The 27780-nt window shown below is 47.9% G+C and overlaps 1 long non-coding RNA gene across 1 annotated transcript in view; it reads left to right on the top strand.

The window, feature by feature from the left end:
- Positions 1-27780, top strand: part of LOC115842433 (uncharacterized) — a 138352-nt gene that overhangs the window by 94477 nt on the left and 16095 nt on the right. Inside the window, exon 2 of the long non-coding RNA XR_004035282.3 lies at positions 17123-17235. This is a non-coding gene — a long non-coding RNA (uncharacterized lncRNA). The remainder of the gene's footprint in view (positions 1-17122; positions 17236-27780) is intronic.

Genomic DNA, 27780 nt, shown 5'->3' with positions numbered 1-27780 from the left:
GAGAGGCACTGTTAAGAGGATGAAAAGATAAGCCATAGACTAGATCATATTCACAGGTCACGTATCTGACAACAGACTCGCATCCAGAATATTAAAAAAAAAAACCCAAAAACCCTAAAAATCAGTAATAAGAGAACAATCTAACTTTATAAATGGGAAAAAGAATTGAACATACGCTTCATCAAAGAAGATGTATGAATACCAAATAAGCACAATATCATTAGTAACTAGGAAAATGAACATTTAGACAACAATGAGATACCACTCCACACCTATCAGAACATCTGAAATTTACAATACTGATCATACCGAGATGTGGAGCAACTGGCACCTTACACACTGCCAGTGGGCACGCAACATGGCACATCCACTGCGGAAAACAGATGGGCAGTTTCTTAGAAAATTAAACATACGCTCATCCTATGACCCAGCCCTTCCACTCTTAGGTATTTGCCCAAGAGAAATGAAAGCACACGTCTGCTCACATGAATGTTAATAGCAGCTTGCTTTATTTTTTATTTTTTTAATATCTTTATTGGAGTATAATTGCTTTACAATGGTGTGTTAGTTTCTGCTTTATAACAAAGTGAATCAGTTACACATATACGTATGTTCCCATATCTCTTCCCTCTTGTGTCTCCCTCCCTCCCACCCTCCCTATCCCACCCCTCCAGGCTGTCACAAAGCACTGAGCTGATCTCCCTGTGCTATGCGGCTGCTTCCCACTAGCTATCTATTTTACATTTGGTAGTGTATATATGTCCATGCCACTCTCTCACTTTGTCACAGCTTACCCGTCCCCCTCCCCATATCCTCAAGTCCATTCTCTAGTAGGTCTGTGTCTTTATCCCTGTCTTACCCCTAGGTTCTTCATGACCATTTATTTATTTATTTATTTATTTTAGATTCCATATATATGTGTTAGCATATGGTATTTGTTTTTCTCTTTCTGACTTACTTCACTCTGTATAACAGACTCTAGCTCCATCCACCACACTACAACTAACTCAATTTCATTTCTTTTAATGGCTGAGTAATATTCCACTGTATATATGTGCCACATCTTCTTTATCCATTCATCTGTCGATGGACACTTAGGTTGCTTCCATGTCCTGGCTACGGTAAATAGAGCTGCAATGAACAATTTTGTACATGACTCTTTTTGAATTACCGTTTTCTCAGGATATATGCCCAGTAGTGGGATTGAGCAACTTTATTTTTAATGGCTCAGAACTGGAAACAATCCAAAGGTATAGCAACAAGTAAATAAAACAGTACCATGTCCATATAATGGAATACTGAGCAATAAGAAGGAATAAACTATTGACACCTGCAGGAACATGAATGAATCTGCAACTAATTACTCTGAGTGAAAGAAGTCAGAGAAAAAAAATACGAAATGCCTGATTCTATTTACATGCAATTTCAGGAGTTGCAGACTAATCTACAGTGACAGAGAGGAGAAGAGTGCGAATTCATAGTGTTAGATGCATATATTAGAAACAAAAGAAAGATCTAGGGAATTCCCTGGCGGTCCAGTGGTTAGGACTCCGCACTTTTACTGCCAAGGGCGCGGGTTCAGTCCCTGGTTGTGGAAGCTGCATGGCACAGACAGGTTAGGAAGGAAGGAAAGAAGGGAGGGAGGGAGGGAGGAAAAAGAAAACCAGAAAGATCTAAAATCCACATTCAAGTTCTTAGGAAATTTTTTAAATGTATGCAAATTTTTAAAAATGATTTAAGAGGTTGAAGGGTTCTGGGATGGAATGCTGAATGTGACAAAAGAATCTAACTGTATTGCAAATGTATGAAATCACCTCACTGAAGGGGTGGGCGGAAGAGGGTCCCACCTAAGTTGCATTGGAAATGATGGGAGACTGTGAGAGACCAAAAGCAGGAGGAATCGTACGTATCTCTGTATTCTAGTCGAGAAAGTTGGTTCCCATGGGGGTATGGAAAATGAAGCCACTAGTCATGAAATCTGGAGCTGAAAAGTTAAACAAATGGGTGGCAGATTGTGGGAGCCAAGTTTCTCACCATTGGAGTGGGAGGTTACAGACAAGGTAGGGGAGAAGGCTGCAGTGATCCAAGGGGTAGAGGAATAGCAATGGAGACTTCAATAGGGGCTCATGTTCAGCTTAATAGAGATACAGACGGATGCATACAAAGTATTTGTAGGTGTGGGTTGGTAGAAATACCCATATTTACTTGCTCTGTCAGCTAAGAAGTCCTGAGAGAAATGATGCCCCTGTAGCAATGAGCACACCTAGTGCCCAGGTCTTAGATTTTACGACCATTCTCCCATAAAAGGGGCTAGGACTTCTTGGAGGCATGGCTGTTTCTAGGACGGGCAGGGACGATGCAGGATGAGCCTGGAGCATTTTATGGTGCTAGAGAGTAAGGAAGTGCTCAGAAAAACAAACAGCAATGTGTGATGATGGAAGTGTGTCAAAGGAACACAGCAGCCATGCAGAAGAGCTCTCAGTGGCCAACGCTGGAACAATCTGAGCAATAAAATAGTTTTGGATGATAAATAATCCAAATATAAAATAAATATGGATAATTTCATGCTGATAATATGAATAAGTAAATGGAGAATAGGTAAATCTTCCACACAGTGGAATTTCAAATAATTGATATAGATAATTTGCCCCCAAGGAGACAGAGCATAACTCCCACTCCCTAAGTGTGGGCTGCGTGCAGGGCAACTTCCTTTCAAAAAGTACAGCGTGGAAAGGGAGAAAAAGAAGCTTTAGAGAAACTCAACAAACACTACCTCAGCCCGATGATCAAGGTCAGCGGCAAGAGTAATAAGGCATCTTGAATGTTTGTATCCTTGATGTAATGTGATGGGAATGGGACTCAGCTTCTGGGTCTTCCTCCCAGAAGTCCATAAGCCCAAACTAATCATGAGAAAACACGAGACAAATCCCAATTTGGGGACATTCTGCAAAATACCTGACCAGTACTCCTGCAAAATGGCAAGATCATAAAACAAGGAAAGTCTGAGAAACTGTCACAACCAAGAGGAGCCTTAGGAGACAGGACAGCTTCATGTAATATGATATCCTGGATGGACTCCGAGGACAGAAGATGGAGATCAGGCAAAAACTAAGGAGAGCTGAATAAAGTGTAGACTTTCATTAACAGTGTATCTGTATTGGTCATTCGTTGTGACAAATGGGCCATAGTAATGTAAGACGTTAACAACAGAAGAAACTAGATGTGATGAACTCTTTGGACTATTTTCGCAACTTTTCTGGAAATCTAAAATTATTCCGCAATAAAAACTTCATTAAATAAAAAAAGCTCCTCTCTTCCCCTCCCCCTCTCTCCTCTCTCCTCCCTCCCCGGTTCCTTTCCTTGAAGAACAACCATATCACACACGTTCCAGTACCTTGCATCACTCTGCAGGAGCTTCTCCAGACCCTGTGTGTGTGCAGTCTGCTCCAGTCCCCAGACAGGCAAATAGGGCCAGGGAGGGGAAGAGACATGTCTGGGTAGCAAAGTGTGGGCAGTGACCCCAGGACTCAGACTGGGCTCTCCTGGCCCTACCCCATCACCTTGCCACGCCGCTTTCCACATGACCCTCTGAGCACAAAGCATGGGAATTGATACACTTATACTCGTTGGAGGCACCATCTTGCTGTTCCTTCCCCTTGGAAACAACCGTCTCAGAAGGAAGACAGCCAGGAGCTGGCACTGGTGCTGGAATGCCTTCCTGTCCACAGAACTAGCCCTCATCTCTCTGTGCCAGGCACTCTCACAGGTAACGATGTCATTTGGTCAACCCCCAAAATGTCATGAGAGGAAGTGATTATTCCCAATTTGCAGATGAGAACACGGAGGCTAGAAATTGACTACAACTGGATGCAAGCCCTTTTCCTTTTTCCCGATCACCTGTCCACCCTGGCTCTGGCTCTGACCAGCATCCACCTGCCCGGGGTCCCAGATAGAAGCTGTTCATTCCCCCAGGTGTGAGCTCATGACATCCATCACCACCCATGGCTTGACATGGCCTCCCTAACAGATAATCACCTGTTCTCTGCATATGAGTGTGCCTTAGGGAGCTTATCAAATCCCAAAGGGGAAATTGCATCCTCTGGGGAAAATATCTGTGGCGAGGGGACCGTCTTGTTTCCTTTAGCCGTCCTTCTGGATCACAGCCGAGTCCCTCAACGCACGCACGTGGCACCCGAGAGTGTGGGCAGAAGCGCTCCTGCTGAGTGGGATGAAACCTTGCAAGCACTCTGAGGGTTGAAACTTTGAAGAGGTTGACATCTTTGAGAGCTGAAGAACCTTTGAATCTCCCTTCGGCTCCCTCTACCCCGACCACAGCCCTTCTCTTGATGTCGAACACGTGCTCAGATAGAAAACAGTGAGGCATGTGTCTAAGCCGACAGGACTGTTTTGCTTGTTGCCGCCTCAGTGGTTGGAAACAGACCTGCCTCGGAGATCCCCACGGCACTTTAAATGGAGGACACCCCCTGTCGGCCATATCCACGGATTTGCAAGAAAGAGCAGGGAATGACATCTCTGCTGCCTGGAACGGCGCCTGTGTGACCTGGCAGCGTTGGGGGTGGGTCCCTCTTCCAGCTGCGGAGAAGAGGGGACAAAGGTGCCTGGACTTACTGGGAAGCACGTCAAGATTAAACTGAAATGTCCAGGAGCCCATAGACGGAACCTTCCAGAACAGTGTATGACATGACCCCCTTCACCCACACCAGCCATACAGGTGACATCTGCCTCTACCTGATAAACAGCCTCCCTTCAAACCAGAACACCTGGCTTCCATGCTCTCTTCTGCCACTGAACCAGCCATGGCACCCCGGGTGAGTCCCATGGTCTCTTACCAAAGAAGTGGACTGAATATTGTCTGAGGAATCCCAGCTCTAAAAGTCTATGAGCTCTTTTGTCTCTGAGTTAATGGGAAATCGGCTACGTCTCGTCCTCTTCTCTATATGGTCGAAGTTAGGAAACATTAACAGCCAGAGATGAGCTGACCAAATTCTGAAGAGGAAAGGATTTGGGGACCAAATGGGGAAGGATGGGGGACCAAAACAGGTAACAAGAGTATATGAACAGAGGAAATTCAGGTTGAATCAACTTTCAACAAATCTTTACTGAGTAACTTCTACATGAGAGTCACCAAACTGTCGGAGGGAGCAAAGATAAAACCAAGATTCTCTCCCTGAAAATCCTACATTCTAAGCGATGCATTCCGTAACGCTCAGCAGAGGAAAAATAACCCAGAACTTGCATATACAATAGGCACTGTGGGCACAGTAAGGCTGAAAAGAGAGACAGATGTAGAGCAGGAGGTCAATTTCAGGCGTAGAGCAACGAAAGAAAGGGAGGAAGGGTAGCCTTCAAGCATCAAGCCCAGTAATAGGGCCTTACTTTGTGGTCGATCCTAGCACCGCAGACTTTAGCCCTAGGTACCACCATGCCCAAAGCTCCATCACTAGGAGGGGCTACCAGGATTCTGGGGATGATGGCAGGTTTCGAGAGGATGTTGGGGTCACTGGGCTGTGAGGATACTGGAGAGAGAGGGGAGTGGGGTAGGGAGGCCGAGGCCTGATGCACAGTGGGGGCTGTTTTACATTAAGGACTACATAGCGGGTCAGGGTATGAGGCAAAGGGGGCCCCCTCTACCCCCGCACACCTGTTTACTGACGCTCTGTAGGACCTAATTCCTCACCGGCGTGAGCTAACACTAGAAGCTCCTGGCCATCACTCATGAGTTTCACCATGTGAACGAGTTTTCAGGTCTCCTCCTGGAAACAAGTTGAGATAACTGGGAAGTTCGCAAGAGGCTGGGTCTCTAAGTTGGCTGGACAAGAAGGATTTTTCTGCATCATAACTTGCAGAGGGTCCCACCTGCGTCCAGAAGGGGAAGTAGATACTTGTCTTGCTTTGGAGACCTCATGGGGGAATTAAGCAGAACATAATTTCTGTCGAGAACAAAGCAGGGTCAGAGTTCCGAGAAGGGAGTCCTCCTTGCTAAGGGGATGGTCTGAGCTGAGAACTCACGGGCTATGCTTGCATTGCACGGTTCTACCCTTCGTTCCAACAACAAAACGTAGACTCAGTGTCTATAGAACGGACCTGGAGGGGCCTTCACAGTTGGTTTTAAAGGTAAACTCACCACGACACCTGGGTCTTTTCATCATCCTTATCAGTTTGCTGGGACCATAACCAAGTTATCAAAGCAGGGGCTTAGAACAGAAACTTACTGTCTCAGTTCTGCAGATCTGAGGTCTGAGATCAAGATGTCGGCAGGGCTGGCTCCTTCTGAGGCTGCAGGGGAAGTGTGCTGCAGGCCTCTCCCGGCTCCTGGCGGTTGGCTGGCTGTCTTTGGGGCTCCTTAGCTTGTCGCTGCATCACCCCAATCTCTGCCTCCGTCTTCACATGGTGTTCTCTTTTTGTGAATGCCTCTGTGTCCAGATTTCCCTTTTTTTATTTTTATAAGGACATCAGTCATGTTGGATTAGGGGCCCACACTAATCCCATAGGACCCCGTCTTAACTAATTATATCAGCCATGACCCTATTTCCAAGGAAGATCACATTTTGAGTTTCTGGGGGTTAGGCTTTTAACATGTCCCTTTAATTTAGAGGGACATAATTCAACCCATAACAGCATCCTTTCTGCACAGGGAGCCCAGCTGGAGGACCCATCAGGTCCCAGGAAAAGGGATGCAGGGGGCTGGGTCCCTCCCTGTTTGAAGCAGCTTTGGAGGATCCATCATCACAGGTGTAGACTGAGCTCAGGTCCGCGGCAGAGCCCGGTGTGAGCTGAGATCACTGGACCTCCATCGCCCTGCTGGGGGCAGGCCCTGGGGCAGGACTCCCAGACCCACCCCGGCAGGGGGCTACCCCAGGGTGAGGATGACCCTGGGATTCTGGCATACACCCAGAGGGGAGAACCACTGCCCCGTGCGGCAGACCCGGAATAATGGGCTGCTCCGGGCACCAGCTGAACCCACCCAGGTAAGACGTGGCCCCGCTTCCCCCACTGTAAAACGGAGGTGATGCTCTGTCCTGCCCTGCCCCCCTCGGGTCAGGCGAAGCCCCCGTAGGAAACCAAGATGGGACGGCTTTGAGAAGACCCCACACCTGGCGACACAGAGAGTACTGACGCTCTGTGCAGCCCCGGCCAGCGGGCGCCAACCGGCTGTCTCATCTCCTCGGGGCATCCCGAGTGCCTGCTGGCAGGGACACTGTCTGATGACTAAAACGTACCTGGCCTTCCCCAGCCCCGCTTCACACGCAGTACAGGCTCAGCCAGTCCTCGTTGGCAGCCTGCCCCGCCTCTCCGGCTGCTCAAGGCAGAGGCTGAAACCTACCCGGGTTGCGTTTCAGGAGTCCCGGCCTGCCCTCCTGGGCGCTGAGCTCTCAGGGCAGCAGCCTTTGGGGCTGGGCTCTGGCCAGGTGAGCCAGCTGCACCTGTGGCTCCGGTTTCTCCCTTGCCCCCCACACCCGCCCCCCCCGGCCCCAGCTTTTTTTCCAGAGTGTCTCCATCCTGCAAGACTGACAGCTGACTCCGGGCTGGGCACAGAGTGTAGGAAGTGGTCTTTTCAAACGTCCCTCGCAGCCCCAGCTGCCGGAAACCCCGCTGCCGCCGCGTTGCCTTATTTACCCTGGCCACCGGGCCGCTCCTGGCTGCCCTGAGAAAACCGATTATGGTCCAGAGCCAGGTCCTTGCGTGTTTCCTCTCTGGAGGTGAAGTGAGTTTTAAAAGAAAGGTTTCCTGCCTCCTGTGACACCGTTTTGGTTCGTTTTATCTGTCCCCACCTGCGGGGCAGGGAATTAACCTGCTGCCCAGGGCCGGGCCAGCGAACGTTGTAAGGCGAGCAAAGCTCACGAGCGTGGGTCTGACACCACACCAAGGAGGCCTGTTCTCCTCCACAGAGCATTGTGGGAGGGAGGCCCAGGCCCAAATCTGAACAGGGCTCTGCGTAACTCGATATGTTTTCTTTCGTTGCTGTAGTCACTGTGTGCCGGATTTAACTCTGCCCCGTCTGTGTCTGTGTATGTTGGGTTGTTGCAGGGGGAGGGGAGAAGGGGGGGGGCCCACCGGAGGGGGAGGGGAGTGTATCCATGTGGTTTCTTTTTCCTCTCCATCTTCCTTTTTTCTTTTGCCTGCCTTGCTCACCCTTTGCTATATGTACCCTAACACGACTGTCCTCATGTCTCGGTCCTTAACCCTTTGGGGATAAGCGCTGCGTTTTGCGCTTCCTGTAATGCATCTTCACAGACTCCCTCAGGCGCCCTGTCTGGGAAGCACCAGCCCTGTCAGAGTTAACAGCGGGCCTCTGGAAACTTGAACTTCCCCCAGAAGTGCTTGTGCAGTAATTAGCAGAGCCCCACTCCGATACAGAAAAAGATCCCATCGATTATAAACAAACAAGCAGCAAAGGACCTCAGAGCCAAGAGTCACCAGTGTGCCCCAGGCCCGTGGCAGGTACCCCCTTTGCCAAAGGCTCAGGTCCTGTACCTTCCAGAAATGGGATGGAAGGGTAAGCTTGATGCGCCAGCAAGATTCGGAAGGAAGGTGGGACTCTGTTGTCCAATGAAAACCTATCAGGCTGGGCCTCACTCCTGAGATGCCCGAGGTGAACCGACCCAAGGATGGTAGAAAGAGTCACTCTTGGCGGCCTGGGCTGATGATGGATGTTCCTTCCTGGCTGAATAGAAGCCTTGCTTCACATTGCTGGAGGGAGATGCAGGCTGGCCAAATATTCTGGTACCTACTAAAGGGTGGTGGCCAGAGAGAGCTCCTCACACAGGGCGGACTCTGCTCTCAAGGCAGGTGGACATCATTCCTCAGGCCCCAGGGCCCCGCGGGATCAGGGGATGGGAGTGAAGAGCCTCAGTCTCGCTGTTTATTTCTCCCAACCATCACGGAAATGCTGAAAAATACAGAACTTTGGGTCTCCTTGCGAGGGGAAGATGTCTTGGCTCATCCTGGGCTATATTTAGAATGGAAAATGTGCTGGCTCACAGAAAACTGGTCATGTGCCCTTCTCCAGGCTGCGCGCTGAGCTGGGAACCCCGCCCCGTGCTCCCCATCCTTCACACAGCTCTGACACCCGCTTCCTCCTCCAGGGAGCCCTCCCAGCCTGTAGGAAGACCCCACAGGGTAAGGCCCGGTTTTCCCGGTTAATAAACTTCACAAGCGTCCCCCTCTCGTGAGGACCACGAGAACCTAGTGTAGCGCTGTTTGCGAGGCCGGGTGTGAGCTCCGAGCTCAGAAGGGCGTGTTGGACCAGAACGTGGAAATTCCGCTACCTTCCCCCACTCCTGCTTCTCCAGGGGTGAGGGCTGGAGACAGTGCGGCAGGGAGTGGACGCAGGAATCCTGGCCCGAACGACAGTCCTGGGTCCAACACCATGATTGTACTCTGGGAAGTAATGTCACCTTAGGCACAGAGAGCTTCGTGGTGGTGATGATTCAGCGGGTCCCCATCAGCACCCAGTTAACTTTCTTTTCGTAACCATCAAAAATTTTCTTTAACATCTTTATTGGAGTATAATTGCTTTACAATGGTGTGTTAGTTTCTGCTTTATAACAAAGTGGATCAGTTATACATATACATATGTTCTCATATCTCTTCCCTCTTGCCTCTCCCTGCCTCCCCTATCCCACCCCTCTAGGTGGTCACAAAGCACCGAGCTCATCTCCCTGTGCTATGCGGCTGCTTCCCACTAGCTATCAGAATGTTTTTAACGAACATGGAGCTTTGTTGCATCACTGTTTTTCTGGTGAATCTGCACATGATTTCTCAGAAATAACAATCCAAACCCGCCCTGTCGCTGATGCTGCCCAGCGCTACTTCCCACTTTACTGGGGACAGGGGTCAGAAGAGGCACCGCTGAAGACAGGCATCTGTCACCCGTGCTCGTGGGGACAAGGAGGGCAAGGAGGCAGTGGGTACACAGTGGGACTCTCACTTCTTGGGCACCTGTCGTGGGCCGGGGGCACCACGCACCATTTCTGATCCTCACATCCCCTCTGTGAGGTGGGAATTATTGAGTCCTTTTTCCCGTTCGGGAAACCAAGAGTTAAATGCCTTGTCCATGGACCTTTCCCCCACCCTGCTCGCCCAGCTCCCCACCATGTCTTGCTGGTTGTCTCTGTGAAATGCAGCCCCTTGGTCTCCCACAACATCGCCCGCAGCCCAGCTTCTCACCCCGCGAGACTCATATTCCTCACAGACCAGCATGATCGTTGGGAAATGCATACTCCTCCCTGGAACCTGACAGCGGCTTCTTGTTGCTCTTAGAATGGAATTCTGACTTCTCCCTGTGCACAGCCAGCACCTCCCCTAGGTCCTAGCTGCGGCTCACCCACTATGCTCAGGCTGGTCCTGCCTCAGGGCCTTTGCATGTGCTATTCCGTGCCCCTGGTTTGGACCCTGGACTCTGAATACACTTCTGGTCTCTTCCTAGCGAGGTCTGAGGCGCTGTTCTACCTTTTGGTTAACTCTGCAGCCCACTCTTGTACCTCTGTTCTCTTGGGCAGGAAGCAGGCATTCCGGCTCTCACACTCTGGGGCTGGTACCTCCATCGCCAAGGCTCAGGCCACACCAATACCCTGTGGTCTGCTCCCTTGTCCCAGGGTGAGCCACGCCCCCAAGATGCAGGGCAGCTGCCTCCTTCTTGCACAGGCTCTGGTGGATGTGATTTTTCCACCTGGGGCCCCTTGGCCAGAGATCAAGGCTCTGCGATTAGGGCGAAATGGCTCCTCATTCGTGGGGCTTTCGCAAATGAACTGACACATCATGTCCCAGAGGCCCATCCAGAGGGGAAGAGGACAACCTTTGCCTGCTGTAGACGGCCTTTCTTAAAGCCAGTGCATTCTGCACTAGGATTTTCCTATTCAATGATTGCATCATCTCAGAAGAAAACTCTCTTATAACTAGTGTAGCTTGGGCTGGCTTGAACATCCAGCACCTCCCCACACACCATTTGATCTATTGCTTCAAAATAATTTGTTTCCAGTTATCGGGCTACTGAGATCCACCAATCACCTGGAAGCAGCCCCATGTTTGTTGCTCAGAAAAACTGGCCCTTCCAAAGAGCTACTCAAAGGTGGCCTGGGACAGTAGCCACTTGGAGGGGACACTTTAAGACAACAGCTGATGCTTTGCACAGGATATTTGAGGCCCCCAGAGGGCAAATAAGGTTCCCTTCCTCCTACCCTCTGCTGATTTCACCGGCCTCCCCCTCTGAGGTCTACACAGCTTGAAGTATGTGCCTTCTAGCTCAAAACTGAAAATTTCACATGAAAAAAGAAAAGAGACAGAGAGAAGACAAATGTGAAATAACATTGACTAGATCATCGAGGCAGCCTGTCAACCATATTTTGCCTCTCTGATTTTTTTTTTTTTAGCCCTAGTGTCACACCTTCCTTGTCATCAATTTTTAACACGTGAGCATTTTGTAATTAAAATTCAGTGTCATCGAACAGGTCATAGAGTGTGAGCAATATTCTCTTTGTTCTAGAAATCCACATGTCACGAAGCTGCCATTCACAATTGTTTTCCACTGGGCTGCTTATTAAAAAAAAAAAAAATGATCTTCAAGGAACAGAAATAGGTGCATTTTCCCAGCATGGGGTCCATCAGGAATGAAAAACTTACCAATCATAGCCCAGGCCCTGAGGGGTGTGTGTGTGTGGCAGGGATGTTGTCAGATGTCAGTTTGGGCCGATTGTTTCTGAGGTCACGTGACTACGATTCTTGGGTTTCCTGTGGTGCATTTTATAGACTGATGTCCCGTTTCAGAGATAAATTATTAGATGAATGTTTATGGATGAATGCACATTCAATGTGCTGGCGTTGAGGTGGGGACCCCTGTGAAGCTGCAGGAAAAGGCTTTAGAAGACAGACAGGGACGAGGGCGCTGAGCTGGGGCGCCCGTTGCCTGTGACCGAGACCTCCTGCACCGGAGACAAGAATCCTGATGGTCAGACCCCAAGTCTCACCTGGAGAATGAGTGAAACCAAAGCAGCCTCTGCCAGAGGCCCCAGAGCCCCACCACGGGGGTCACAAACCACAGTAGGGCCTGATTTTTTGGTTTGTTTTCAATACCGGAGCCAACAGGTAAAAATCTAGTGGCTTCCGGCTCTCTTTACAAAAACAGAGGATTTGGGCTCACAGTGTCTGACCCCTCAGTATCAGTCTGCTAAAGCTTCTTATTAGCTGCCCACGGTCCCTCACTCCTCACCTACGGAGCCCTGTGGGTCTCTGAGTTGTGGTCTCGCCTCATGTTACATTTAGATAGGAAGAACTATCTTTCTTCCTTTGGGGCACCTCACTCCCTCCTACCGGGGTAGTTGTGGGCAAATCATCCTAGAGCCTCAGTTTTCCCATCTCTATAACGGGCTGACAATGGGCCCTCATAGGGTGGTCCGTAAAACTCCCTCCCCTCTGCCTGCACATCCTCAGGGGCCACCGGTGTGTTTTTCTGGAGGGAAGTCAGCTGGGTACTCTGTGTGTCAGCAGCCTGCATGCCGTCGTCCTCCTGAATGCTTTGTTGGAGGAGTGAAGACAGAATTATTCAGAAACAAGTGATTTCCCAGCTGCGGTCTCCTCTCTGATGACAAAGGACTCCCTCGGCCCACGTGGGAGGTGAGGCAAGAATTACGTGCTGTAGAAAGAAAGGCTGCTGGGACCATCTTGAGTTTGTTTGTAACTAATCTGCAGTAATTTAGATCTTTTTAATTCACAGTAAATCCGATTCCCTCGACAACATCTACAGTGAAGTATCAGGAGTGTGTGTGGAGACCAAGCGTGGGGAGGCTTTTTGTGTTCCCACCACCAAATCCATAGTTACCCTCCAAGTTGAAATCTTATCATATTTAACTGGTTCCACATAAACAGATCTGTGTATATTTTCAGTAGTTTCAGCTGAAACCTGTTAAGAACAGATGTGCAGATGGTCGCCCAGCACTGATCCATTTAAATGTATTTTTCCACGAGCAGCGTTTTCCCTCTGCCCTTCCTTGAGGGGGGAAGAATAAGAAAGTGGGACCGTTATTAAGATGGATATTACACGCTTCTGAGTCTCTGCAACCAGCGTTTGCTGTCGGTTTTCCAACAGCAATGTGGCTCACGAGGCTGTGAGCACAGGGTTTGCCTATAATGGACGATGTTTGAGCCCATGTGGCTGGGAGGATGGGCCCTTAGCTCTCTCTGGCTGCCACCCATGTAAGGGTGCTTTCCCGGCTGCTGGGGAATCAAGCAGCCCCTGTCCTAAGGCTGGAGTAAGTATAAATTATTCACCTCTTTGACCCTTTAGTTTTTTTAAGCAGAAAAAATAAAAGGGGAGGGGGGTGGTATAAAAGAGCTCCTACAACTCAGCAACAACCAAAATCAAATCATCTGATTTCTAACGGGGCAAAGGACTTGAAAAGCTATTTCTCCAAAGGAGACAAATGGCCAAGAAACCATGAAAAGGTGGTCAGCGTCACTGAGAATTAGGGAGATGCAAATCAAAACTATAAGGAGATATCGCCTCACACCCAGGAAGAGGGTTAGTATTAAAATTTAAAAAAACAACAACAGAAAATCACAAGTATTGGCAAGGATGTGGAGACATTGGAAACCTCATACACTGCTGGTGGGAAATGGAGGTATGGAGGTTCCTCAAAAATTTAAAAATAGAATGACCATATATGATCCAGCAATTCCTCTTCCGGGTATATAGCCAAAAGCTTTGAAAGCAAGATTGCAAAGAGACTTTTTCGCACTCACGTTTATAGCAGCAGTAGTTGCAGTAGCCAAAAGGCGGAAGCAACCCATGTGTCCATCAACAGATGAATGGATAATCAAACGTGCTCCGTCCATACAATGGAATATTATTCAGCCTTTAAAAGGGAATTTGGACACACACTACAGCAGAGGTGAACCTCAAGGACATTACGCCCATTGAACTAAGCCAGTCGCCAAAAGACGAATCCTGTATGATTCCACTTACATGAGGTATATAGGGTAGGCGAATTCACAGAAACAGAAAGTAGAAGGGTGGCTGCCAGGGGCCGGGGGAGGGGGCAGTGGGGAGTTACTCTTTAATAGGTATAGAGTTTCAGTTTTGCAAGATGAAAAAGTTCTAGAGATCTGTTGCATAACAATATTTATGTACTTACTACTGAACTGTACACTTAAAATGATTAAGATGGTAAAAATGAAAAGGGGGGAGAGAGGGTCAAATCGTGATACCGACATGGATGGGTGAGAGGATTCCATGAGATAATGCGCACTTGGCAGGACTTTATCCTGTGGGCTGCGGAGATTATAACTAAGATGCAATGAGTTAAGGCGAGTTGTTTCCCCAGGTTTGAATGTTTGTTCTCCAGAAGGCTCCTCTCCCAGCCTCCCATTGCCCACCTGACAGAGCTCATCCGGCCTCCCAGGTCCCCATCACAGGCTGTAGCCATCTCGAGGACTGTCCCCACGGGCTCAGCCCCTGCCTCTGGGGCACAGAGTTCTGCCCTCCCGGCCTGCTTTCCCCAGCTGGCACTGGCTGTGAGAGGCTGCCCGGCTGATTTCAGTGGCGTCTGAATAAACCACAGGACCCCCAGTTCCTTCTGTCTGCAGGCTTTCATCCCACTGAATTTGCCCTGCATTGGGAGGGAGAGGGAGAGCTTGGGTGGGGGATCATGATAGCAGATGAGCCTCAGGGGTTCAATGCCAGCTGCTTCCAGCTCCAGTTCTGCCCCAGTGGAACCCCTTAGCCCCAGTGTGTCATGGGTGAAAGAGGGGTGAGAGCCGAGTTGGGCTTCATAATCTCTAAAGATTTCAGATCTTTGCGGGCGGGGGGCGGGGGCTCTGTCCTCCGAGTTCTGTCCAGCCTGGTCCCCTCCACAGCACACAGCATCTGACAAATTTAACATGCCTGAGTTTGCTTGGTACCTCACAGGACATTGTACGCGGAGCGTTCACACAAGCACCTCTGTGTTTTTATGTGAGCTGGGACCTGGTGGTGGTATGTCCTGGGCCCTGAGAGCAGCACGAGGCTTGGAGGCCCTGGCAGAGAGATCTTCAGCAAGACAGGCATCTCTGCTACCTGACAGGAGGAGACCCCCAGCAGGGCTTGGACTCATCTGAATAGAAAGACGGGCAGCTGGCTTGGGAGGTGAGATCAGATTCCTGGGGCAAAGTGGTACCACATTTGTCTTAATGAGGAGGAAAGAACCAAATCAAAGCATTCGTTAACACTTCAAAGGAGTTAAAAGAGCCCATTTGGCTCCCAAGGGCTACCTCTCCAGGCTGGTTAAGTGTCTGGTGAAGAATCCCATTATCTACTCAGGGGGAAGATGCCAAGGGCTTCTCTTGCTGGCTGAGAATTGTGGGGGGCCCCTGCTCTCGGCGGGGGCGCTACTTCCGGATCCCAGCCTCTGATCTGCTTAGGAGGTGCTTCTAGGGATTCCTGCTTGTCTGCGGACATCATGATCCTCTCCAGGCTTTTCATATCCCTTCTGTATTTCTTTCCCCTGATGATTTCCTTACCGGCTCTTTTTGCTGTCGTTTCCAGAAGTTAATACTCAAAAGCCTTGATTTCTAGGACCCGTTCTGGACTTCACAGGAGCGAAAATCAATAGACTCAAAACTTGGCTTCATTATTCATTTGACTCAGACTGGTTTGGGGCAACACCTCTGAACCCCGGCCAGAAACATCCCCAAACGGGGCTCTTGCCTGGAATCTCACCGCTCACACAGGAGACTTGAGCACACTTAGCAAGTGAGAAAGATGCCATTCCCCTCCCCTCGCCCCACCCCGGGGGAGTTTCAGTCCAGAGCTGCCCCTCCTGAATAGAGACCCCCGAAGTAAGCCTGATCAGACTCTCCCACTCCGCCTCCATCTTCTCCAGCCTGCTTCTAGATTCCCTTCCTTTACTCACGCTGCTACCCCCCAACCACCGATATTTTCAGAATCTACACACATATTCACCCATCACTCTGGTTTCCAAATATTATCTTTATCAATACAGTGGTGTTTCCCTAAAATGACTGACAGCTGCATGACCTTTCTTTTCAGCCACAGATGAAAGGGGACTTAAAAGATATGTGCGTGTGTGCGTGTGTGCGCGTGCTCGAGTGCATGCCTGACTAACGCACATACGCCTAATGGAAACCAGGATAAATTACAGAGAACGGCAATGTAATGATTACAAAAAGGTATACGAGGCATAACCCATTAGTGAGCTACATTTTGTTCAAAGCTGAGATACTCGGGCAGAATAACATGCTTTGTGCCGGAATGCAGTCAGCTGTAGCAATGACTAATAATATAGTTGAGGATCTGTTCGCATTTTTCCCCTTTTGTGCCTATTTTCATAAGTTAATAACTCAAGCATGAAATTGTTTCAGGCTGAAAACTGGTGGTGAGAGCACAGCAAACTTTGTGGGAAACAACTCTGTGTTGTTGTTGTTACTTAATTTAGTTCGGCTGTTTTTAAGTTAGGGGAGTGGAAATGTCCATGCGAGTTTTCTTGAGCCATGTGTGTTTGTGAAGCCCAAGAAAGTTTGGGATTGTGTTATACAAAGCACATTTTGACTGACTACAGATAGAAGTTTTCTTTTCATACACGTGTGCTTCTGCTTAGTACAGGTCGGGGTCGTTGGCGGCAGGGGGTGGGTAGGTTTTGGAAGAAATTGAATCAGAACGTTATAAATGACATCATTCTGGACTCACCTGCCTTCAACTAGAAAACTTCTATCCCAAGTCGAAGAGACTGGTGAGCAAACAGCTGCCTTAAACAGCTGGGGGTGGGAGTAGGGGTGAAACCTCCTGCTGGGTCTTAGTAAATTCCTGGAACAAAGGAAGGGACAGAAACAAGATGAGTGGTAGTAACGCTGCTCGTTTCTCCAGGAGTCCGGTTTACTGAGCATTTTCCTGTACCCAGAACCAGAGAAAGTACAACTGCAGGAAACCAGATTTTCTACAAGTCTTTAAACATTTTTCCCTCCTCTTCTTTTATTGGGGCAGGAGACTGAAAAATGCAGAGAATAATATAACAAACACCGAAGTACCCACATTCCAGAATTAACACATGTTACGATTTTGTAATGATGACTCTAACATTACTGATAAAGTTTTCTTTCTTTTATTTCACAGATGGGCAAAGTGACGAGCTGGAGGGGATAGGACACGGCTGAAGGCTGAGGCGTGCAGCCTCCAGCATCTCTCTTCTTTACGAACTGGATCCCTACAAGGAGATTCTCAAGCTGGTAAGGCAAGCATTATTGTCCCACTTCATAGCTGAAGAGCTTGGGTCCCCAGTGGATGTGGATGAGGGCCTCCGTGTTCTGAGCCCTGTGCTGGGCTCGGGACAGAACAGAAGACAAAGCCCAAAGCAGCCCAGATCCCTGCTGGAGGGAGGGATACAGAGAGTGCCTGCGTGGATGGGAAGCAATTCCCTGCAGCCAGGGTCAGCTTCACCAGGCTCCTAATCCAGAAGCAAGCCAGCAAATTTTACTTAGGGAGACATTCCATAGAAAAATGTGTACTTCGTAGGGTATATTTGAATCAATGACTCAGTTACGGGTCATTGCCAAAGAAAAACAAAATATCCTGCCACCCTGTGAGATGATGTGATGATTGTTATTTTTACTAGTAGATTGCTCCATTTATAAACCTTTGATAAATCCCTTTCCCCAGCCAAATGGCATCTGAACCTGTGGAGAGTTTAAAAAAAAAAAAAAGTGAAATTGACGAGGGATGCGAGCTGGCCTTCTGTGTGTCCCGAAGCTTCTCAGGCTACAGCTCGGTGCGCGTTGCATCGGTTGAGCCCACGCTGGGTTGCATCATATTCTGCAAATCCACGTGCTCTCTGAGGGCGACAGGAGCCGGCTCGGGGTCCACCAGCTGGAATCTCAGAAAGCGCGGTCTCTAAAAATACCAGCTCTGCAGATTCACTTGGGTCCCAGGGGGCTTCTAGATTGACAGGTCCCTTTACGCACCAACCACGGGTTCAAAAAGAAAGGAAAAAAAATCAGCATGCTTTTTTGAGTTAATTGATTTCTAGCTCCGGAGAGTTTTCGCAGGTCATTTCAGAGTGATGGAAACTCCCCCGAATTATTTTAGGAAAAGTAAAAGACAGCAAAACTTAACTAGCAGCCAGGCTGTGTCCGGGTCTGCGGCTCCGGCGCGCGCCGGCGGACGCCCAGCCTCATCGCGGCCAAGGTCACGGTTAGGCTGCGCCGGCACCTCTGAGCGGTCTGGCACGGACAGACGCGCGCCCGGCGGGTCGGTGGGGCTGCAGCCCGCCCCTCTCCAGCCCAGCCTGGAGGCTGCCTTCCCCCGCGCATCCCCGGAAGGCGAGGGTCAGGCACGGAACTCGAAGTTCCAAAGTGTAAGGGAGAAAAGTGTGTCCAGTTCGCCTGAAATGAAGCACACAGCCCTGGGTGTTCAGGGTCTCCCAGCCCGATGTGTGCGAATTGTTCCCGCGAGCAATATACAGGGCTGTGTTTTGGGGGAAAAGTACTTCCTGCTGCTTCCAAAGACAGAAAAACCACAGGGTTCCTGATATAAGGGCGTTGGCTTTATCAGCTTAGAGCAGGTCCTTCCTGGCCTCAGCCCGGGACCCTTCCTACCACCTAGGCAGAGACACAGTCAGACAGAAACACACAGCTCAAGCGCTGACACACACCGAGAGTTGTGTTCAACTCTCAAAAAACTGTTAGGAACAGATTGCAGAGTCGAGGTGCATTCTGCCTTCCTCTCTTCCCGTTGCACTGGGCACCGTGCCGCCTTTGAAGTCACCTCAATCCAAGGACAAGCAAACCTAAAGAGGGCAGTCTGGGGCCTCCGAGAAAACACCAGAAAGATTGTTGTTAAACTAGATCTACTCCAGATTGCTTGACGTGAGAAGCTCACTGCTGCTGGAGGTGGCCTTGTGTGACCCTGGAAAGCTGGCTTTACCATGGCCCTGTGAAGAGGCAATTGGGCAGGGAAGAAGTTAAGACAGTTCCTTGAATGGATTCCTTGAGTGGGGTTTGAAAAGATTTGGTTAAGGATCTCCGCATCATTTCTAAAAACCCGCCAGCCAAATGTGAGAATTCCAGTTGCTCCCTGCCCTCATTAGTGCTTACTACAGTCAGACTTTCTGTTGTAATCATTCTAATACATGCGTAGTGAGAGCTCTTTGTGATTTTAATTTGCATCTCTCTGACTAATAATAATGAGCATCTTTTCATATACTTGTTTGTCATTCATATATGTTCTTTGGTGATATGTCTGTTTAAATATTTTGCATACACACACACACACACACACATATATATGTAGAGAGAGAGAGAGAGAGAGAATTTTCAGTAAATACAAGCTGTTATTTAAAAGATCTTAATCTGGGTTTCTCTGATAGTGGTGATTAATATAGTAGAAGTGTGGTTGAAACAACGCCATAGTGAGCCTGACCTTGACTCACATGAGACTTCTAATCCATGTTTTTAGGAAAAAGAAGTTGAATTCATATTTGCATTAAGGAAGAACATTACCCAGTTTATTAAAAAAAAAGAAAAGACTTTTGCCCATTTTTTAAAAATTGGGTTGTTTTCTTATTATTGAGTCTTGGCAGTTCTTTATATATTATGAATATAAGCCCCTTATTAGACATGATTTGCAAATGTTTTCTTCCGGACTATAACTTGTCTTTTCATTTTCTTAACAATGACTTTTTGTTTTTAATTTTAAAGAATTCCAACTGATCATTTTTTTCTCTTATGGATTATGCTTTTGGCTTTGTATCTAAGAAATCTTTGCCTAACCCAGGGTCATGAAGATTTTCTTCTAGAAGCTATAGCTATTTCAATCTATGATGATCCATTTTGAGTTAATTTTTGTAAATGGTATGAGGTACAGATCAAAGTTCACATTTTTGGCCTTTGGATATCCCAGTGTGCCCTCAACATTTGTTGAAAAAATTATCATATCTCCACTGCATTGCTTTGCACCTTTGTTAAAAAATCAGTTGTCCATAAATGAGTCTAATTTTAGACTCTTGATTCTGAAGTTCCATTGGTGTTTGTGCTTGTCTTTGCTCCACTGTCCTGATTATTGTGACTTTATAATAAGTCTTGAAATCAAGTGATGTAAGTTCTTCAACTTTGCTTTTTTTTGCAAAGTTGTTTTGATTATTCTAAGTCCTCTGCATTTCCGTATGAGTTTCAGAATCAGCTTGTCCATTTCTACAGAAAATCTGCTGAGATTTTGATCAGTATTACATTGAATCTACAGATCAATTTGGTGAGAATTTACACCTTAAAAATATTGAGTCTTCTCACAGATATAGAGAACAAGCTAGTGGTTACTAGTGGGGAGAGGGAAGTGGGGAGGAGTAATATAGGGGTAGGGGGAAAAAGGGTTATTATGGGATTATATGAAATCATGTGTGTGAAACTTTTGAAAATTGTAAAGCACTATAGAATTTAAAGACTCATTCAATTAAAAAAATCTTTTTAAAAATATTGAGTCTTCTAACCCATGAACTCAGTATCTCTCTATTTATTTAGGTTCTCTTTAATTTCTCTCAGCAATGTTTTGTAATTTTCAGTGTATAGATATTGTCCATCTTCTGTCAGATTTACCCTAGATATTTTATACTTTTTGATACTATTGTAAGTGATATGTTAAAATATTCAATTTCCAATTGTTCATTGAAAGTATACAGAAATACCATTGACTTTTGTACATTAATCTCGTACAGCATATCTTTACTAAAGTCACTTTTTACATTCCAGTAACTTTTTGTTTCTATAGGATTTTCTACGTAGATTCTCATGTCATCTGCAAATGAGGACGGCTTTACTTCTCTAGTTCCAATCTAGCTCGCTTTTATTTCTGTTTCTTGCCATATTGCTCTGGATTGAATCTTCAGTACAATGTGGAATAGAATCTGTGAGAGTTTCTGATCTTAGGAGGAAAATATTCAGTCTTTCACCATCAATAATGATGTTAGCTGTTAGTTTTTAGTAGATGCCCCTTATCAGATAGAGAAAGTTCCCATCTAGTCTTAGTTTGCCATGAGTTTTTACCAGGAATATCTGTTGGATTATATCAAATGATTTTTTTGCATCTGTTGAGACCGTAGTTTACTAGCGTCATCATTTAGCAAGTTTGAGTCAACTATAGAACATTTATCTCTTTTTACGTCCCTTTCCCCTCCCTGTTTATAATATAATTGTCTTAAATATTTCTTCTATATACATTTTGAATCACATTAGCAGTGTTACAGTTTTTGCCTCAACTGTCAACATAATTTAGAAAAATTAAGAGGAAAAGGAAAGCCCATTGTATTTACCAGTATTACCAATATGTTTGCTTATTGTGTTGTTTCTTTCTTACTGACATTCCAGAAGTCTTTCTTTTATTGTTTCTTTTCTGTTTAGGAAACTTCTTTTAGCCATTCTTATGTGGTATTGATATATCTGCTAGTGGTATATAGTTTTTCTTTTTTTTGAAAATGTCTTAATTTCCCTTTCATTCCTGAAGGATCCTTCATTGGAAAGGACCTTTCAACCGAATATACAGTTCTGTGTTGGCAGTTCTTTTCTTTCAGCACATGAGAGTACTCTTGCCTCCATGGTTTCTAATGAAAATGTGCTGTCATTCAAATTTGTTTCCCCACAGGTAGTGTCATTTCTCTGTGTTTTCAATATATATATTTTTCTCTTTGTTTTTCTGAAGTTTGACTATGATGTGCCTCGATATGGATTACTTTGGGTTTATTCTGTTTGAAGTTTGCTCAGCTTCTTAAATCTGTGTGTTTTTGTTTGTGCTCTTGTTTTTGGCGAAACGTGGGATGTTTTAAGCCCTTATTTAATTGAGTACTTTTTCAGTTTTGCCCTCTTTTCCTTTCTTACCAGAACATGGATATCACAGAAGTTAGATCTTTCGCTATAGCCAGACAGGTCCCTGAGGCTCTGTGCCTTTTTTTTTTTTTTTAATCCCCCAGCCTATTTTCTTCTCTCTGTTGTTCAGATTGGATATTTAATGCTGTCCTATCTTCCAGGTCACTGTGTTCCTCTATTTTGCTGTTGAGTGCCTCCATTCAGGTGGGTGTTTTGGTCGTTGCTGTTGTTATTACTGTATTTTTCTGTGATAACTATTCCATTAGTTCTTTATATTTTATCTCTCTTCCTATTTTTTAATTTGTTTCAAGAGTATTTGTCATTGCTCTTTGAAGCATTTTAATGGTGGTTGCTTTAAAATGTTTGTCAGATAATTCTAACATCTCTGTCATCTTGGTGTTAGCATTTATTCATTGGCTTACTTCATTCGTTTGAGGTTGTCCTGGTTCTTGGTATGATGAGCAATTTTCTACTGAAAGCTTGACATTTGGGGTATTATGTTTTGAGACTCTGTATCTTATTTCGATCTGTTTTCACTGGCTTCCTCTGACATTGTGGGTGAAGGTGTGGGTGGGGGGGAGTGGCAGTGAGCTCTCTCATTACTGCCATGTGGGGTGGAAGTCCAGGTCCCTCACTTGACCTCTGTTGACACCCAAGGAAGGGGTCTCCTTCTTACTGCTGGGTATGGGTAGAAGTGCTAGGCTTCCACTGATAGCTACCCCACGTGGTGGTGTCAGAGTGCCTCGATGCTATTCCTCACGTGGCCTTGTTACCCCTGCGAGGTTAAAAGGGTCCTGACTCCCCACTAGTTCTCCCAGATACCACCCTTGCTCCTTGTTACTGCTGTGTGGGGACGAAAGTCCAGCCTCCCCGCGTGGTCTCCACTGTTACTGGGGAGGAGCTTGTGACCACTGAGTGGGGATGAAAGTTTCAGCTCCCTGCTCAGCCTTCTCAGACCCCACCCTGGGGTGGGAGGCAGGCAGGGTGGGGCAGGGTGGTTGCGGCATGTTGCAGCCTGGTGATGATGGTGGACGTCAGGGCTCCCCTTGGCCTTTGCTGATGAAGGTAGGGCTGCAGTATTTTCTGTGGTGTTTGGCTAGAGTGGAAGAGTTATTGCCTAAAACTTTTCTTTCTTGCTGGGCTGGCCCTTTCCGGGCCATTTGGCTAGAGAGAGCAGGCTTTTGTGGGAGCTTCCTCTTTCTTTGCTCTCTCTTGGAATTTCTGGGTTCCCGGCTTCTTCAATACCTCACCTGGGAGACACAGGCAAAAAGAAACCAGAGAGCTCACCACTCTGTTCTACCCGTCCCGAGGTCCGTATCAGTCTGTCTTCTCTCCACCTTCCAGAATCTTCTTATGTTTGTATTGTATATAATGTCCAGGGTTTTTAGTGGTGGGTGGCAGGAGGAATGGATAATTATGTCTGTTCCAACTTCCTGGAAGTGAAAGTCCTCATCTCACTTTTAGGATGCATTTCAAAGTAAGTTGCAAATATTCACCCTTAAATACCTCAGCATGCGTGTTATTAATTACAGTTCTGTATTTGTTTATATCTTTCTTTTTTTAAGATAAAAGTTGTACATATGGGCTTCCCTGGTGGCGCAGTGGCTGAGAGTCCGCCTGCCGATGCAGGGGACGCGGGTTCGTGCCCCGGTCCGGGAGGATCCCACATGCCGCGGGGCGGCTGGACCCGTGAGCAATGGCCGCTGGGCCTGCGTGTCCAGAACCTGTGCTCCGCAACGGGAGAGGCCACAACAGTGAGAGGCCCGCGTACCGCAGAGGAAAAAAAAAAAAAGTTGTACATACATTAAAATGCACAAATCTTAAGTGGACCGCTTGATGAGTAAAACCCACCCTCTATCAAGATATAGGGTCTGGTCCATCACCTGAGAAATTCCCTCGTCCTCCTTCCCAGTCAATCCCTGTCCCCAGCCACCCCCCAGAGACAAACATTGTTTTGCTTTTTAGCATCCTAGGTTGTTTTGTTTGTTCTAGAATTCATGTGAATGGAAACATGCATCAGACACTCTTTTGTGTTTGGCTTTCTTCTTTCAACATAATGTTTTGAGATTTATCCATGTTTCGTCCTTCATTCCTTTTTACTGCTGAGTTGTATTCCATCACACGAATATACCACAGCTTGTTGATCTGTCCTCCTATCGAGGGATCCCCGAGCTGTTTCCAGGCCCTTTTAATCTGAGCATACTTTTTAATGGTCTGAATAAACCTTCATCAGAACACAGGGTCATATTTGAAAATGTCACCTACAGCCCTGACATACTGAGTTTTGTAGTTTTCTGAAATGATATAAAGAATCATTCGTTCATTCGTTCATTTGTTCATTTAACCACTATTTAGTGAGCTTGTTTTCGGTGCCAGGAGTCATTCTAGGCCGTGGGATTAGCAGGGAAGAGGACAGACGTGTGCTATGAAGGAAGAGTAAAGCCAGACCCAGGGGTGGAGCCTGACAGGCGGCCCAGGGGTAGGTAGGATGTCATTTTAGCACCAGAGGTCAAGGGCGGACCTCGGAGGTGGGCAGGGAGGATTCTTAGAGAAGGTGAGGTTTGAAGACATGAGGACCTTTGTTTAAAAGTCTACGTTTGTACAGCACCTTCATGCCTAGGAATTCATGAACTTCAGAATTGACTTCCCCATCATCCCTGAAAGGTGGGAAGACCCAAGGCCCTGAGAGGAGGCAGCTGGCCAAGATGTGGCACAGGGAACTCCACAGCAGCCAGATTAGAGGTCTGTGCCCACCGCCTGAGTGTTGGTGAGCCCACCTTCTCCTTGGCTTCCTGAAGGGGAGCCTTCAGTCTCCCCAGCCCCTCTGCCCACCCCCTTCCCACTCCTGCAGGTGCTTCCCCAGGAAATGCTAACGTGGAGTGAGAAAGCCACGGCCAGGCTGAGGTCTGAGGGTTCCTAGTGTGTGTGTCCTTGAGCAAACCCTCTCCTGCTGGTGGGAGATTCTTAAAGTCAGAAGTTGGGGACGGAGTGAAACTTGGTGGCCAACCTCCACCCACATGTCCTCCTTCCTTTATCACATCTGTCACTACGCACCCCCTTAGCAGAGCTGCCGCTCCTGTGCTGACACCGGCTGGGAGCTCTTTCTGTTTTATCTTGTTTAACTCTCACACCCACCCTGTGCGTAGGTCTCTATTCTTACCCATGGGAAACAGGAGACAGGCATTTGCTGAGGCTAAAACAGAATGCTAAGTCAGGTCTGTCCGACCCTCACCGGGGTGCTTTGAGCCATTGCGTTTTCTTGTTTACTCAGTTCTGAGCAAAGGGGAACCCCTGCCCTTTGGGGATATGAAATTGTAGAGGTCGGTGGGAGGGATATGGAAAAAAGCTAGAGGATGTGTCCAGGAGAGGAGTGATGTGCATGTCCATGTGGAGTCGGGAGAACAGGGAGTTTGATGAGAAGGAGCTGGGATTCAGAGTTGAAAAACCCTGGGTTCAAGCCCAGACTCCACACTAATTCCACGGATGGCAGGATTTGGAACAAATCCTTTAAGCCCTCCAGCTTCCACTTCCACATCTGTAAAATGGGGTAATAATGGTATCTCTCTCAAACGTTGCTGGGTGGGTCCAATGAGGCGATGCAGATAAAGTGCTTAGACGGTGCCAGGCTCACAGTAAATGCCCAATAAATGCTGGTTTGCTATTGCCTGAAGAGTGGCGGCACTACAGACCCGGAAACTTTAGATGCGGGGAAGGACAGCCGTGCGGTGCAGGCAGGGGCAGTGCTTTACCCAGGAGCGGGGGGGCCTGGCAGAACCCAGGCCCTTGCAGGAGGGTATCCGCAGGGACCTGGGCTTCCAGCATCGGAGGGATGAGTGACCTCCGGGGTGTCTTCCAACCTGGAGATGGCGAGTCTTTGCTACCGTAGCAGCGACAGCTCCAGCAAGGCAGGGAGCAGCAGCTTCTGTTGGCTCCCAGACACCCCAGCTGTGGTCTTTGGGAATGTGTTTATCCACCCCGGAGGGAAGTGGACGAGTGAGAAGTGAGGGCTGGGCTTTGCAAACGCTGGCCTGTGAGCTCCAGTGCGCCCGGCGTGGCCACCGGGCCAAGGCAGTGTCACACGGGTTAGGGCGCGCTGCGCACTCACTGAATCAAGATGTATTTTGCAAACGTATTCTAAACAGATAACATCTCTTATCCTAATGTGCCTGTTGGCTACCTGCCCGTGAATGTTAGCCTCCAGGAGAAAAACAATTGCTTGAGCTGAGTGTTGGGTACTTTTACTTTCCATACGCTACTCAGGGGTCCTTGGAGTCCCCTTCACCCCAACACACACAGACACACACACACACACACACACATATGCTGGCCTTCATACAGACATGCGGTCGTGAACCGTCGACCCCCTTCTGCTGCTACAGGTGTTCCTCCACCCACGTGTGTATCTGGGGATGCAGGACCTCCTAGCAGCACTGTGGCAATATTTTGTGCTTTCAGGAAAAGTCCCCCGTGTACATGCACACCGTACCTTTCCACATTTAACAAACTCCCCCTGGCTTCCGCTTCCAAACCCTCCATTCCCCTCAGATAAGTACTTCAATAGTCCACTTTGCGATTAGTATTCAACATGGTGAGGCCCAGGGGAGGAGTGTCATTTCCCAGAGGTCCCCAGCAGGTTAGCTGCAAGGGCTCTCTGGTCCCCCCCAAACAAGCCAGGACACCATGGTGGTGAGGAGACCCTTTCAGCCACCTTGACCGTCTCCTTGAGGCTGTCGTCTAGAGCCCAGAGCTGACCAGAAAGGACTGCTGTGGATCTGAGACCCAGCCAGCCAGGCACGCAGGAGGCCCGGGTAGCGGGGCCTGTGCTGCCCCCCATCAGCCTGCGTGCGAGTGATTTCGAGAGAGAAACGCAGGTGTGGGTTTGCACCAAGCTCCCTGCTTGCCCTCTCCAAACCTCATCGGGGTCCCCTCCCCTCCAGTCCAAGTTGGTAGTCCCTCTTCTTCCCCTCCCCCACCCCCTCTCTCCTTCTTCCTTTCTTCCTCCCTCGTCATGTCCTTAACCAGAAATGCTGGCAGCTGTGCTTCCTGCCCAGCGTGGGCCTACTTTCCTCCTGAGCCAGAAAAGTGGGCACAGAACAAATGCCCAGGCTGACCCCTCAGGGCCCCAACATCAAAGGCACAGGAAACAACTCTGTTTCCCTGTCCACCGACAGGTCAGCTGATGTCTCGCCAGGCAGCGCCTCTGCCCGCGGAAACAGCCCTGTTGGCCACGCCAGGCACCCAGATGTTTTGATCTTGCACGGCAGGTGGCCAATGTCTCTAACCTTTCCGTGTGTAAAACGTCTGATGAACGGGAAGGGGATTCCAGTCAGACCACGGAGCAGACCTGTGCAGCTGCCGGGGGATGTCTGCACCTGCCTGGTGCCCACGTGGACACAGGGCACACACGTGCACAATCACACATGCACACTCAGCCCATGTGCAAGCATTCATGCACATGCACTTGTGCACAGGTGCGTGCCGCACGGGCACACACACACCCACGTAGGCTCATCCACAGAGGGGTTGCTCCAGGCCTCTTACTCAGCGTTTCCCTACCTCATCGAAAAATAGTCAGAAAGACAAATACATGATATCGCTTATGTGTGGAATCTAAAAAAAAAAAGATACAAATGGACTAATTTACAAAACAGAAATAGACCCACAGACATAGAAAACAAATCTATGGTTACCAAAGGGGAAAGGCGGGGAGAGGGATAAATTAGGAGGCTGGGATTAACAGATACACACTACCATATATAAAATAGATACCCAACAAGGACCTACTGTATAGCATAGGGAACTATACTCAATATTTTGTAATAACCTATAAAGGAAAAGAATCTGGAAAAGAACATATATGTATGCATTATATATATGTATAAGTGAACTGCTGTGCTGTATAGCAGAAAATAACACAACATTGTA

This window comes from Globicephala melas, chromosome 12 (genome assembly GCF_963455315.2).
Source record: "Globicephala melas chromosome 12, mGloMel1.2, whole genome shotgun sequence".
NCBI classification, from domain to species: domain Eukaryota; kingdom Metazoa; phylum Chordata; class Mammalia; order Artiodactyla; family Delphinidae; genus Globicephala; species Globicephala melas.
This window is presented reverse-complemented; position numbering and strand designations above follow the sequence as displayed.